Raw genomic sequence first — 13,809 nt, 5'->3', positions numbered from 1 at the left:
CACCATTTTTAAAGAGTTCGGCGGGAAGATTGTTCAAACCGGGGTCTTTGTTTTTTTTCAGTTTTTAAATGGCTTCTCTAATTTCTTCCTCGGTGGAGGGCGGCTCTTGAGCGTTCTCATCCATTTCAGGCAAAGTAATTTCTATTTGGTCTTCTTCACGACTGTCACTAAGCAGTTCTTCAAAATAATTTGCCCACCTGTTTAGTATCTGTTCTTGGTCAATAATTATGGAACCATATCTGTCTTTACATGCTGTATTCTGGGTTTGAATTCTTTTCTGCAGCTGTTTATCTTCTGGTAGAATATTCGCGAGTCTTTTCTATTGTGGTGGTTAACAGTCTCGTTTAGAGCGTTTTCGTATGGCTCTTTCTGTTTCCTTCTAAAAGTCCTTTTTTTTTCTTGTCTAAGATTTTCATAGTCTTCTAGGTCTCTTATATGCTTTATTTTTCTGTTCGTTAATGGATCTACATTCTTCGTCAAACCAATCTTCGTTTATTGTAGCCTGGATAGGTTTTAAAAAGCCTTTAGCCGTGGATAGCTTGCTTGCATTTGGTCCAGCGTTCTTCTATATATATACATATATATATATATATATATATATATATATATATATATATATATATATATATATATATATATATATATATATATATATATATATATATATATATGATATGTCGGGACTGAAACTATACTTATTTGAGAAGTTTCACATTTCATTGACTATTTATTTTTTAACTTTATTATAATAATAAACCATAATACAAAATTAGTTTACAATCAGGAACAAATAATAACATTTACAATATTCTAACTTATTAAACAGTACCCATTAGACAATATTCTAACTTGAATATACAAATTATTCTTCTTTTAAACCAGAAACTTTCAAAAATATTTACTTAAAATTTGTACATTTTTCATCAAGAGATAGGTACAATTTTAATCCACTTAGTACCATACTTGAAAACATTTCAGTCAACTTTCTTGTTTACATAATAAACTATTGAAATTATTGATGTAGGAATAACTTATCAATTAAACCTACTTTGGATCTTTATATAACATGTTATTGCTTATGATGCTATTCAATACATTTCTTAATTAAATTTTTTAATAATTTCTTAAAAATTTAAATAATCTTAATTTCCTATGTCACATGTCAAGTGTCATTTTTAAAAAATCATTTAAAATGCCGGAATTGGATTCTACTAATTCCGTTTGCCGCGTGAACTCCATCTAAATTGTCGGGTTCTTACACCCGTTTTTTAACTTTTAAAGGAAAATTTTGTGTTTTTTTCACTAATGGGATCTTTCTTAAGTAGCGGTACTGTATAAGCTTGATGTAAGTTAAACATAACACGTACATTAGTTACTTATATTAGTATTCTATAATATGTAGTGTGTAGTATGTAGTATTATAGTGTAGCATAGATCTGAGCATGGCTTTATTAGCAGAAACCGCTCAGCTGGGAATTTAAAAAATTTTAAAAGCTTTAAAAATATTTTTCTCTTTTTACTTTTTAATTAAAATTTATAAATTTATTTAATTTAGGTATATCCAAAATATATAATTTAGTAATATCCAAAATGATCTAAAATTGTAGAAAACTGTAGAGATATTGCTAAAAAGCCGATTTCGCTTCAAATATACTTCAAGTGTTTTACGAATAATAAATTTTTAAACAACAATTGATCTGATATAAGCACATTTGAGATGCAAGACTAAATATCGCAGTATTGGGGATTTACCTTTAATTAAATTCTACTCGAAGTAATACCGATACGAATTTAATATTACCGTCTTTGGGTTAAAACATTAATCTCATCGCTCAATTTCCTATGTTTTGCAAGAAAGAAGCAAGGTAAATAGCATTTTGGTAAATAGCAAGAATTTCCTATTATATTTTGAACATTTTTTTAAATATAATACACTGACTTAAATCATCTGCTTAAATTTTCATAATAATTCTCGTTTTAAAATAATGTCGTATAAGTACAATTATTATTTTTAAACATATTATTTAGTTTATATATTAAACCTACTTAGAGTTAATATATGATGACTAAAAATGAATTAATTGAAAGATGTGAATCGATGTCAAGAACCGCTATTCTTTGACGCCAGTATAAAATATAAGCTTTGCCTCCAAAAAAGATATCTACGACCAATAGAAGTGGAGTTATCTTAATTTGTTTAAAAAATCGAGTCTCGTTCCAACCTTTTCTGGAGACGGTCGCATAAATTTGTTTTTCTAGTACAAAAATATCTATTATTATAGTAACCAGTTCTTATTGGAAACTATACCGTTAATTACAAATATTAATTTTCAGTGTTCTAAAAAAGGAAACAAAATAAAACAAGTGCTGTCTCCAAACGCCAAATACCGGCAAATAAAAGTCATAGGCGTATCATAAATAATTGATCGTGATGTATAAAATATTTAATCGTAATACAGGATGGAGATAGACAATTCGTTCTTAAATTCAAACAAGGTGAGCAGATCTCCGCCGAGAAGTTCAACTTCAGAAAAATACATTGCTAATTTGCAAATAACTACCATGCAACAACCATCGAGCAACAGAACCTTGTTTAGCGAACAACAAATCAATGAAAGTTGCTCAACCAATATACTACTCCAAGAGACAGAGTCAACAGAGAATCAACATGAACAACCAGGTAACTCTTTTCTTTCTAATCATGCTTCTTCTTCTTCTTATTTACCGTCACAAATATACATCGCTAATCCACAAGATAGCCAAGAAAACCAAGATCAAGAATGGAAAATTGTCCAAGCCCACAAACGAGCAAGAAATGACAGCCCTGGAGGTGATAAACAACTAAAACAAACAATAATGAGCGATTACTGGCTCAAAGCACTCACACCAACGTCTAATAGATTTGCTAGCTTAGATGAAGTACCTGATGAGACCAACCAAACCAGAACTAATGCAGTTAAAGAAAGTATTCAACCCCCACCCATATTTGTTTCAGTTGTAGGTGATATACAACCTCTTCGACAATTGTTAGAAACAATATCCCCTCTGGGATATTCCATCAAATATCTCTATAACGACCAAGTAAAAATCCAGCCCTCAACTTCTGAATATCACCGAAACATAACCAAAGCACTCAATGAGAAAAAAACACAGTATTACACCTACCAAACAAAGGAAGAAAGAACATTCCGAGTTGTGCTACGTAATATGCATCAGACAGCAGATAAAGATGGTTTAGTACATGAGCTAGGATTAATGGGACACGAAGTAACCAACATAGCTAATATATATAAGAATGGATCCAAAATAGCGCTTCCGCTCTTTTATATAAAATTAAAAACTAAGCCAAACAATAAAGACATATATGATGTGAGAGCACTCCAGAACATGATTGTGTCCTTCGAACCACCATATCCCAAACGTCAGGTTCCCCAATGTACCAACTGTCAACGCTACGGTCACACACAAAAATTCTGCCATATGCCTCCAAGATGCGTAAAATGTGCAAGTAATCATCTTACTTTACACTGTCCACGAAAAGAACGCAGCAATAACGTAAAATGTGTACTTTGTATGGGAAACCATCCGGCCAACTATAAGGGCTGCAGCGTATACAAACAAATACAAAAAGAAAAATTCCCCCAACTCAGAAAGAATCAAGAGACCCACAGAACAGACAACCATGAACCCATGAGCTATAGGCTCAAACCATTCAACGAAAATTGCCAACCTTGTAAACCTGATGACAAAACTAGTAGAGAGAATGGACACTATGCTTAATCTTCTTATGACTATGATTTCCAAAATGCACTAATGAAACACAGACTTAAAATAGCCGTCTGGAACTCAAATGGCATAACGAACCACATCCAAGAAATAAAAATTTTCCTCGACGAGAAGAAAATTGATGTTATGCTTGTATCAGAAGCTCATCTAACAGGCAAAAACTATATCAAAATTCCAAAATACATTGTCCACTACACAAAACATCCAAATGACAAGGCACACGGTGGCACAGCTATCATTATCAAATCTAATATAAAACACCATGAGTTAAATAAGCTCAGTGAAAAGTACCTGCAATCAACTAGCATTGTCATCGAAGACTGGCTAGGCAACCTTACCTTATCTGCGGTCTAGTGTCCTCCTGGTCAACCAATCAACGAAAACAACTTTAGCACTTATTTCAGTTCTCTTGGACACAAATTCATAGCAGGAGGACACTTTAACTATAAACATCATCACTGGGGCTCTAGGATAATTACAACAAGGGGTAGACAACTGCTGAAGTCAATAACAGGAAACAACCTACAACACATATCTACAGGAGAACCAACTTATTGGCCTACAGATCCAAATAAAACACCAGATCTCTTAGACTTCTGTGTGATTAAAGGTATCTCTCTTAACTATTTAGCAATAGAATCATGCTGGGACCTCTCTTCAGATCATTCTCCCATTCTAATTGACCTAGACTCCAAAATCATACTCAGAAATAAGCCTCCAGTCCTAACCAATATTCAAACAAATTGGAAAATATTCCGAAGCGCAATAGCAGAACAAATACCAACGAACTTGCCACTTAAAACAGAATTACAAATTGAAAATGCTGTACAACAACTTACTACCTCCATAGAAAAGGCAGGTTGGATTTCTACTCTTAGACAAACAACATGGAAGGAAAGCATAAACTGTTCGCAAAGTGCAAAAAACCTGATCGATGAGAAAAGAAAACTTAGGAAAAAGTGGCAAAACACACACGCTCCTATTGACAAACAAAATTTAAACAGAATTACCAGAAGACTTAAAAATCTATTAAAAGAAGAGAAAAACAGGGGGATCCAAACTTACTTAGAAAATTTGACTCCGTCCAAAGACACCAATTATTCTCTATGGAAGGCGACGAGAAAGGTAAAAGGTCCACAAGACGCCATACCTCCTCTAAAAAATGTCAAAGGTAAATGGGCAAGAACAGACACAGAAAAATCTGAGACATTCGCTGAACATCTTTCTACAGTATTTAGTCCATTTAACGGAGTAGTGCCAACAAGAAGAACCATTTAATTCTTTTCTTGAGGCTCCATATCAAATGGATCTACCAATAACCAAGTTTAATATTAAAGAAGTAAAACAGATAATAAAGAATGAGATACAACCCAATAAGACTCCGGGATTTGACCTCATAACGGGTAAGATCCTCCAGGAACTAACCAGTGACTGTTACAGAATAACCACTATAATCTTCAATGCTATGCTTAGTCTGCATTACTTCCTTCTGCAATGGAAAGTGGTACAGATTATACTCATTCAAAAACCTGGTAAAGATCCAAAAGATGTCAACTCATACCGACCGATTAGTCTACTCCCAGTCATCTCTAAGGTCTTCGAAAAACTTCTGCTACGAAAAATCAAACCAATATTGGACGAAAACTGTCTCATACCTGACCATCAATTCGGTTTTCGTAACCAACATGGTACAATCGAACAAGTTCACAGACTATACACAACAATAAGAAGTAGTCTCGAGAACAAGCAATACTGTACTGCAGCCTTTTTAGACGCCTCTCAAGCTTTTGACAAGGTGTGGCATACAGGACTTCTGTACAAAGTAAAGAAAAATTTACCTTACCCTTACTTTAAACTGCTTCAATCATACCTTACAGAAAGGAGATATCTGGTAAACTATAGTGAAGAATATACAAAACTCTACCCCATCCTATCTGGTGTACCTCAGGGTAGTGTGCTCGGACCGATTCTGTACCTGATATAAACGGCTGACTTGCCAATAAGCAATAACCTAACGCTTGCAACATTCGCAGATGATACTGCTTTCTTGGCCTCTCATAGCAACCCAATAATAGCATCAGAGAGACTGCAACTACATCTGAACAAAACAAATAAATGGCTTAAACTCTGGAGAATTAGAGTAAATTCCTCAAAATCTACACACATTACATTCACTCTAAGAAGAGGTACATGTCCACAAGTTAACCTCAATGGACATCCTTTGCCCCAAAAGCATGACGTAAAATACTTAGGTATTCACCTTGACAAACGTCTAACTTGGACCAAACATATATGGACGAAAAGGCTTCAATTGGGAATTTTATACAGAAAACTTTACTAGATGTTGGGAAAAAACTCTCACCTATCGATTGAGAACAAGCTGCTGATATACAATACAATATTAAAACCCATTTGGACATATGGCTCACAGCTCTGGGGTTCAGCTAGCAAATCTAATATTATGATAATACAAAGATTCCAATCCAAAACTTTGAGAACAATCGCTAATGCACCTTGGTATATCCAGAATGATACAATACATAGAGATCTTCAGGTACTAACAGTCTCTGAAGAGTGCAAAAAATCTTCTGAACAATATCAAAACAGGTTGCGGGTGCATCCTAATACCCTGGCACACAATCTTCTCAACAACCAACAAGCGAAGAGATTGAAGCGACATGACCCCTTGGACCTACCTCGCCGATCCTGACAGAGCCTACAGTGGGAGTTACGCCTTCAACAGCACCCAGCCATTGTGATCAGTGCCGCTTTTAGTGCTCGCGTATCAGTGTATGTGCGCATCCTACCGGTAAAAAGCCAATTTGTGTCGTGATGATTTGGTCACTGGACCTTACATCTCTGTCATGTAAAGACAAAAAATTTTACTTATTGTTTTCACTGCAAAACGGATTGTAAAAATTTTAAATGTTAATAAAAAAAAAAGATATTTCACATATAATATTTTTTTTTACTCTTTCAATGATTTTTTTAACATTGCACAAATATATTAGAAAAAAAATGATTATATTGTATAAAAATACTTTTATCCTCTAATGAAGTATACATTTGTTCTTATTAAATTTTATTTAATTAATTTGATCAATTTAGTAGCATGTTTGATTTTTCCTTGCCATTCTATTCTATTAGTTAAATCCTGTCTTATGATATATCGCACGGTGCTGTATGTTAAGTCGTTTGGGCACTCTAAGCTTAAGGTCTTTTTGATAATTGATTCTCTTCTCAAAACTCATTATTTTTTACCTCTTGAGCTGTCCCAGGCTATCTTTTTTCAATGACCCCTCATACGTCACGGTCCAACTAGCTGAACGAGGTCAAAGTGGAAGTGAAGAGGCGTAGCCCAACCGGCTCATCATCTACTATAATAATTTAAATAAATTAAGTTAGCTTCAATGCTAAAAAAAAAACGATTTTTAAATCTTTGTCGTGACTTCGGCTATAAAAATCAATAAGTTAAAAATGTTTGTAATGTATACGGAGTGCTGTAGCTTAATTAATTATATATAAAAAATTAACGCGAAAGTCTTTCAAAGCAATAAATAAGAGGTAGAAAATTTTTTTGTGAAAATATTTTTATTTCTTCATAAAAATATAATATTGGCCAAGAAGAGAATCCATTTAGAATTAGATCTATATCTTATTTAAAAAAAAATTCTGGTCCTGCAAAATTTATAAACAGTTTAGAATTTTTATAAACAATTAAAAGTATCTCGAAAAGAAATTGACCGATCGCATCATACAAGTCTCTTCTATTTTTAATATAAGGAGCTACAATATAATGCTTTTTTATATAAAAAAGAATGTTCACATAAGTTATTTCAAAAAAAATTAAAAATTTCAAAAAAATTAACATTTTTAAAAATTTAATCGTTAATTTTGCATAGACTATCATGTCAAATTTCATGTAACACAGCTCAAATTAAATATTTTTATATGCACTGTTATAATATTGTACTCATTTTCCTATAAAGTATTAATTTGATAGATAAATAATAAAAATAATAAAAAAATACCATTTTTTTTCAACTTAAAAGTGTTATAAACAAATTATAACCAATAGTTTGGAGTTAAACACTTAAAGGTTACTCCAGATATTGCCCCTTGTAACTGTGTACTGGTTTAAAAAAAAATACCAATTAATGCACCTTTTTTACTCTACAGCTTGGACTATAACATTATTAACGTTTTACTATAATTATCTACTAAAAATTTGTATATTTTGTATATTTGACAATATTTCTTCTACATGTTAAATAGTTATTGGTCCCTTATTAAATATAGTACATTCTGACCTTTACTGTTCACTACAAATTCAATATGTTTTTGGAATATTTTACGTTGACATAAAATAGTTTGTCATTCATAATTTCTAGATATTATACTTCTACGCCCAAACATGTTTATGATGGAAATATAAATGTTTTATTGAATTCTCTGATCCTGCTGATACAAATGGCAGTTTCCCAACGCCTGGAAGATTTTTCATCCTCAATTGTCCATTGTTGAAATGATATTTCACCACCATTGAATAGTATGGCGTGTACACTTAGGTCTTATTCATGCCAATATACAATGTTATTTACATTGCAACGTACAAAACCTTACGAAATGAGTTTTTAGCTTCTTTTATTTGTTAGTGAATTACAAAATGTGTAAGTTTTGATAGATTGTAAAAAGCATTGAAGACAACATTTTTATTAAATATAATGTACGGGTAAATATTATATTACAGGGTTATTTTTATTATGCTAATTGATAAAAAATTTTCTGACAGTTTCATTTAATAATTTAACTTTAAAATTTTCGAAAAAAAAATAAAAGTGAAATAAATTTTCCAAAACTATTTTTATCCGTTGTATATTTCCATAATATTGTCGTTTACTGTTTCAATTTAATTGAGGTATTTAAGAATTGTTAGAAATAAACAAGCATATTTAAAAAATTCAGCGAAAAATAAGCATTTTTATTTACTTTATTTTAATTTCACAACGAAATAAGATAAGGTAATCCAAAAATTAAATATTGCATTGTAAAGGAAACATAACATTGTATTTATTAACAAACAACAATGTTTCAAAAAGTCTATACAGAAAATATTGGTAACTCAATTCGTTCAGCACATTATCTACAGCATGCTGCCATATTTGACATACCCAGCCAATACAGCTAAATTCTTCATTGAAGCTCTTTTGACAATGTTTTCGTGCACTAAACTTAAATGCAAATGTCTGACAAATAAAGCTCGGATTATAGACCAAATGGCTTTTTTTGCCTATTCTAGGTGCTCTTTAAACATTAGGTTTCTTTCGTAAATTCCGACCATGATATTAATACTAATATCACTGAACAACTATCAGTTGTACAGTCGGTTACTGTATCAGAGTTTAGTTTTGTTGCATATAGTCCTGTCAGGTTAGACGAAAAAAAGGTCTAACCTTGCATGGCGAGCTCATTAACGTATATATTAATATAGACTGACCAGTCTGGAGAGCTACGTGACGACACCATCTTTTTTTTGTTTATTGTTGTCTCTCTGTCTTAGATCAAGTAAGTATAGCAGCGCCTCTTTTTGGCAGCGCCTCTTTGAAGAGAGAGTAAGGAGTTACAATGAGCTAGAGAGTAACGGAACGAACAAACGCAAAGTCTTGTCCTCAGTACGCGTATGTTAATTATATTATATGTCTATGGGCGAGCTGCCATAAATATTATTATTATAACCTTTAGGTTATATTAGAAGGCTCCCCCAGAAGGGGAGCAGAAATATATAGCGACCATTATCTGGTAGTATCCCGAAATAATATCGGTGTTGAACAAAAACGAACGCAGAAGGTACCAAGAAAAAGAGACAGAACCCCAAGAAACCTCACCAACGCAGTTAGGTCATATAAGTTAGCAGATAAGAAAATAGCACAGAAATACAAAAGCTATGTGAACAATAGTCTACAAAAGCACTTAAACCAGAACTATGGCTTAGAAGAAACTTGGCAAAAACTTAAAGAATCTCTCCTAGATGGGGGCAAGCAAATCTGCGAAATAGCTAAAATCAATAAAAACAGACAATGTACGAATTGGTGGAGTAATGCAATAAAAGAAGAGGTAAAATCCAAGCAGTTAGCGTGGAAAAAATATATAGGGAACCAGAATGCAGAAAGCTTTAAAAAATATAAGCAACAGAGGGCAAAAGTAAAAGACATGGTAATTAAAGCAAAAAAGAAGAGCTGGGAGGATTTTGGGAATAAGCTGGAGAAAGACTACCACACTAACCAAAAACTATTTTACAAAACTCTTAGAAGCCTAAGAACAGAGAACAGACAACAAACACCAAAACAAATTAAAAACAAAGATGGCCACATCCTCGGCGAGAACGAAAATATTATGAACAGGTGGAGAGAATATTTCGAAGACCTTCTGACTCAAAAAGACTATAATAATGAAATAGACAACACTGAAAAAAACCCATATGAGAACCCAAACCAAAACGAAATAACAATAGAAGAAATAAGAGAAATAATACTCAGGCTCAAAAGAGGAAAGGCAGCTGGCTATGATAAATTAACTGCGGAAATGCTAAAAAATATGGGAGAAAATAGAAATGAAATGCTTAGAAAAGTTTGCAATAAAGCAAGGAATGAGAACAAGATCCCAAAAGACTGGAAAGTGGGCGTTATTCTACCCATTTTCAAAAAAGGTGACAGACGAGAATGCAGCAACTACAGAGGTATAACTCTCCTGAGTATCCCTTCCAAAGTTTACGAACGAGTACTGGAGAAAATACTACTACGTAGAAGTAGTCCAGTAGCTGGAGCAGTCACAGAGCGGTATCAGGAAGGAAAGAAGCATCCATGACCATGTTTTTACACTCAAGCATCTAATACAAAATGCACGAAATACAAGCACGGAACTATACCAAGCCTTCATAGACCTCTAAAAAGCATTTGATAGAACCCCGCGAACCGAAATAGACAAAAGCCTAAGAAACAGAGAAGAAGACAGCAAACTCAGAAAAGCTATTATGAGCCTATACAAGAACACAAGAAACAGAGTAAGAACAGATAATCAGAAGAGATAATAAGAGATAATAAGAAGAGTTTAGAGTCAATGATGGCTTACGACAAGGAGGTGTACTAGGCCCTATCCTGTTCAATATTGTACTAGATGATGTAATGAAGGAAACTAGAGAAGAAACATCGAGAATATTTGTTGGACATAGAAACCTGGAAATAATACAGATAGCGGAGTGCGCATTTGCAGATGACCTCGTCGTATTTGAGAGAAACGAGGACGTACTTAAGAGAAACCTCCAGATATGGAGAGATAAACTTGAAAAACGTAACCTGAGAATTAATGAAAGTAAAACCAAGGTTATGGTATGTGGGAAAACAGACCAACATATAAACATTAAAATCAATAACTATACTTTAGAACAAGTCGAAACCTTCAAATACCTGGGAGTGCAACTAGAGAGTAGGGGTACACAAGAAGCAGAGATAAACAATCGAATAGCAAACGCTTCCCGGATATACCACGCAATTAAGAGCACATTCCTATCGAAAAAAGAAGTATCCTAAAAAGCAATGCAGCAGCTTTCTATCAAGCGTATATAGATGGCGCCTAAAATTAATTAAAAACAATTATACGTTCGTTCGGGTGAAGCATGCTAAGGACCATTACCGATATATTTTAATTTTCGTTTATCTTTTTTTTTTAAATTTGCAGGTAAATTATATTTTGATGAGTAGAAAAGGTATGTTATCAATAAAAAATTACAAAGCTTGTAGGTAATGGGATAACAGGCGTCACCTATCCGCGGGAGGGTTAATTTAATATTAAGTAATTTTAAATCAACTTCTAAACTAAATATTTCTTTTTAATAATTTTCATTTCATTGTTACATGTTTAAACCTGCAATAATCTGTGAGTCATTGGGCTGGTAGACTCAAAGGTATCAAACAAAAGTTACGATACCCAATTAAAGTATGAAATCTGAACATGTGAGTATTTGTGTGGGAATAACATTTCTATACCTGAACGCTTACCAAGTAATAACTGTTATGAAACAAGAAAAATATCCACTATATATGTACTTCGTTAGATATAAAGTTCCGGGTCAGATATTTGTAAATAGTATTTCTAACTAATTTTTATTTCGTTGTTATATTGTTACACCTGCAATATTCTATGAGACGGTGGGCTGGTGGACTCACAGGGATCAAAAAAAGTTATTGTACCCAATTAAAGTATAATATGTGTATATTAAGTATTTGGGTGGAAATAATTTTTTTCTACGTGAACGCTTACCAAGTAGTAACTTAAATGAAGCAAGAAAAATACCCACTATATATTTTTCTCGTTAGATATAAAGTTCCGGGTCAGATCGCTATTTGAGAGTATAATAATATTAATATTAATGAAACAATGTGCTTTAATGTTAAAAATGCAGTTACTTTTATGGTATGAAAACGGCGGAGATGAGATTACTAAAGTGTGTAAACGAGTTTACACCATATAGAAAAATATCGAATCCGGTGTGATCCCAGAGACCCTTGTGGTCTAAATAGCAAGGGAAGAATACCAAAACTTATAGTTCAATTAACCAAAGATATGTTATGACCAGACAAGACAAGACATCAAGCTATATGACAGAGAAATATAATGAAAAAAAAAATTAAAAATAATAGACCAACAGCTAATATTACATTAAGAAATATGTATGTAGAATAATAGGTAATGACAATTAGGTAGTAAAAGATAAATATGTAAAATAGTATAGAGACCACTTAGCAAACGAATAGTATTAAGATGAACAAAATGTGAAGATCATAAAAACCAACCAATAACCTAATATATATATATATATATATATATATATATATATATATATATATATATATATATATATATATATATATATATATATATATATATATATATATATATATATATATATATATATATATATATATTGTTATGATGTGTTTTTTTGTTTGAATGATGAGCAATGAGTATTTTTAATAATATAGGGTTTATATTAGCTTGTAAGGACTTTTTTAAATTATCTTTATTATAACTATTATGAAACACACATATATATCTAACCTATCCAATGTAAATTTAAAATAAACTATCTTTAAATTGATGTTCTTATAAAACTAATTAAATTCTATAGACAATGTTAAATTTAAATAAACTATCTTCAAAATTGAAATTGTTATAACACTAACTAAATTATATTAACAAAATTTTGTACCTTTCTTTCACTGAATGTCTAAATGAACTGTTTTCCACTATATATATTCTAATCACCACTGAATGTCTTCGTACTTCAGTTATCCTTGTTTTTGTGAAATTACTTTTTCCAATTATCAGCTTCTACCAATTTAAGATATAGTTTTCTTCACCAGCATTTATAGGTACACCACCAAGCAAACCAGCAAACACCATTTATATTTATTCTTCTTTTCAATATACCAATATCCAATTATTATAAGTTGATTTATACTAATCTCCAATCATAATATAATTTTAATTCCTTCCAATGTCCATCCAATATTCTTCTAATATACTTTTATACTCTTCAATAATTATTTGTGTATAATTATAAATGTGCATTAAATATATGCATAATTTTTAATCTTCATTTAACTCACTATATTAAACAATTGGACTATCTCCAACTAACTTTCATAATAAACTGGCCTGACTTCTGACTAAAAAACTCCCATCTTGAATCCAAATCACGGGTATTTATATCTTTTTTGGATATTCCAGAACCATCTGGTAAGAAATCATGTTCTATTTAGTTCTATTAAATACATGTCTGAATTTTCTGGAACAAACCATTTCGCAAACATGGCCATCTCCGGTGATCCAGAGAATTCCATTCTTTTCTATTAATAATTTTGTTGACATTTAGGCTTTTCAGATCAGAATAAACATTCAAATTAGTAACTAACACTCTAATTTAATAAAATACACATTTCAAACAATATAACCCCACTTATATTC

The 13,809-nt window shown here is 32.0% G+C and overlaps 1 protein-coding gene across 2 annotated transcripts in view; it reads right to left on the bottom strand.

Annotated features, from left to right (window-relative positions):
• LOC140448484 (uncharacterized) overlaps positions 1 to 13,809 on the bottom strand; it is a 230,816-nt gene that overhangs the window by 125,836 nt on the left and 91,171 nt on the right. The gene's annotated exons all lie outside the window — the stretch shown is intronic.

This window comes from Diabrotica undecimpunctata, chromosome 8, assembly GCF_040954645.1.
Source record: "Diabrotica undecimpunctata isolate CICGRU chromosome 8, icDiaUnde3, whole genome shotgun sequence".
In the NCBI taxonomy this organism is placed as follows: domain Eukaryota; kingdom Metazoa; phylum Arthropoda; class Insecta; order Coleoptera; family Chrysomelidae; genus Diabrotica; species Diabrotica undecimpunctata.
Note: the sequence above shows the minus strand (reverse complement) of the source record. Positions and strands in the feature narration are given on the sequence as shown.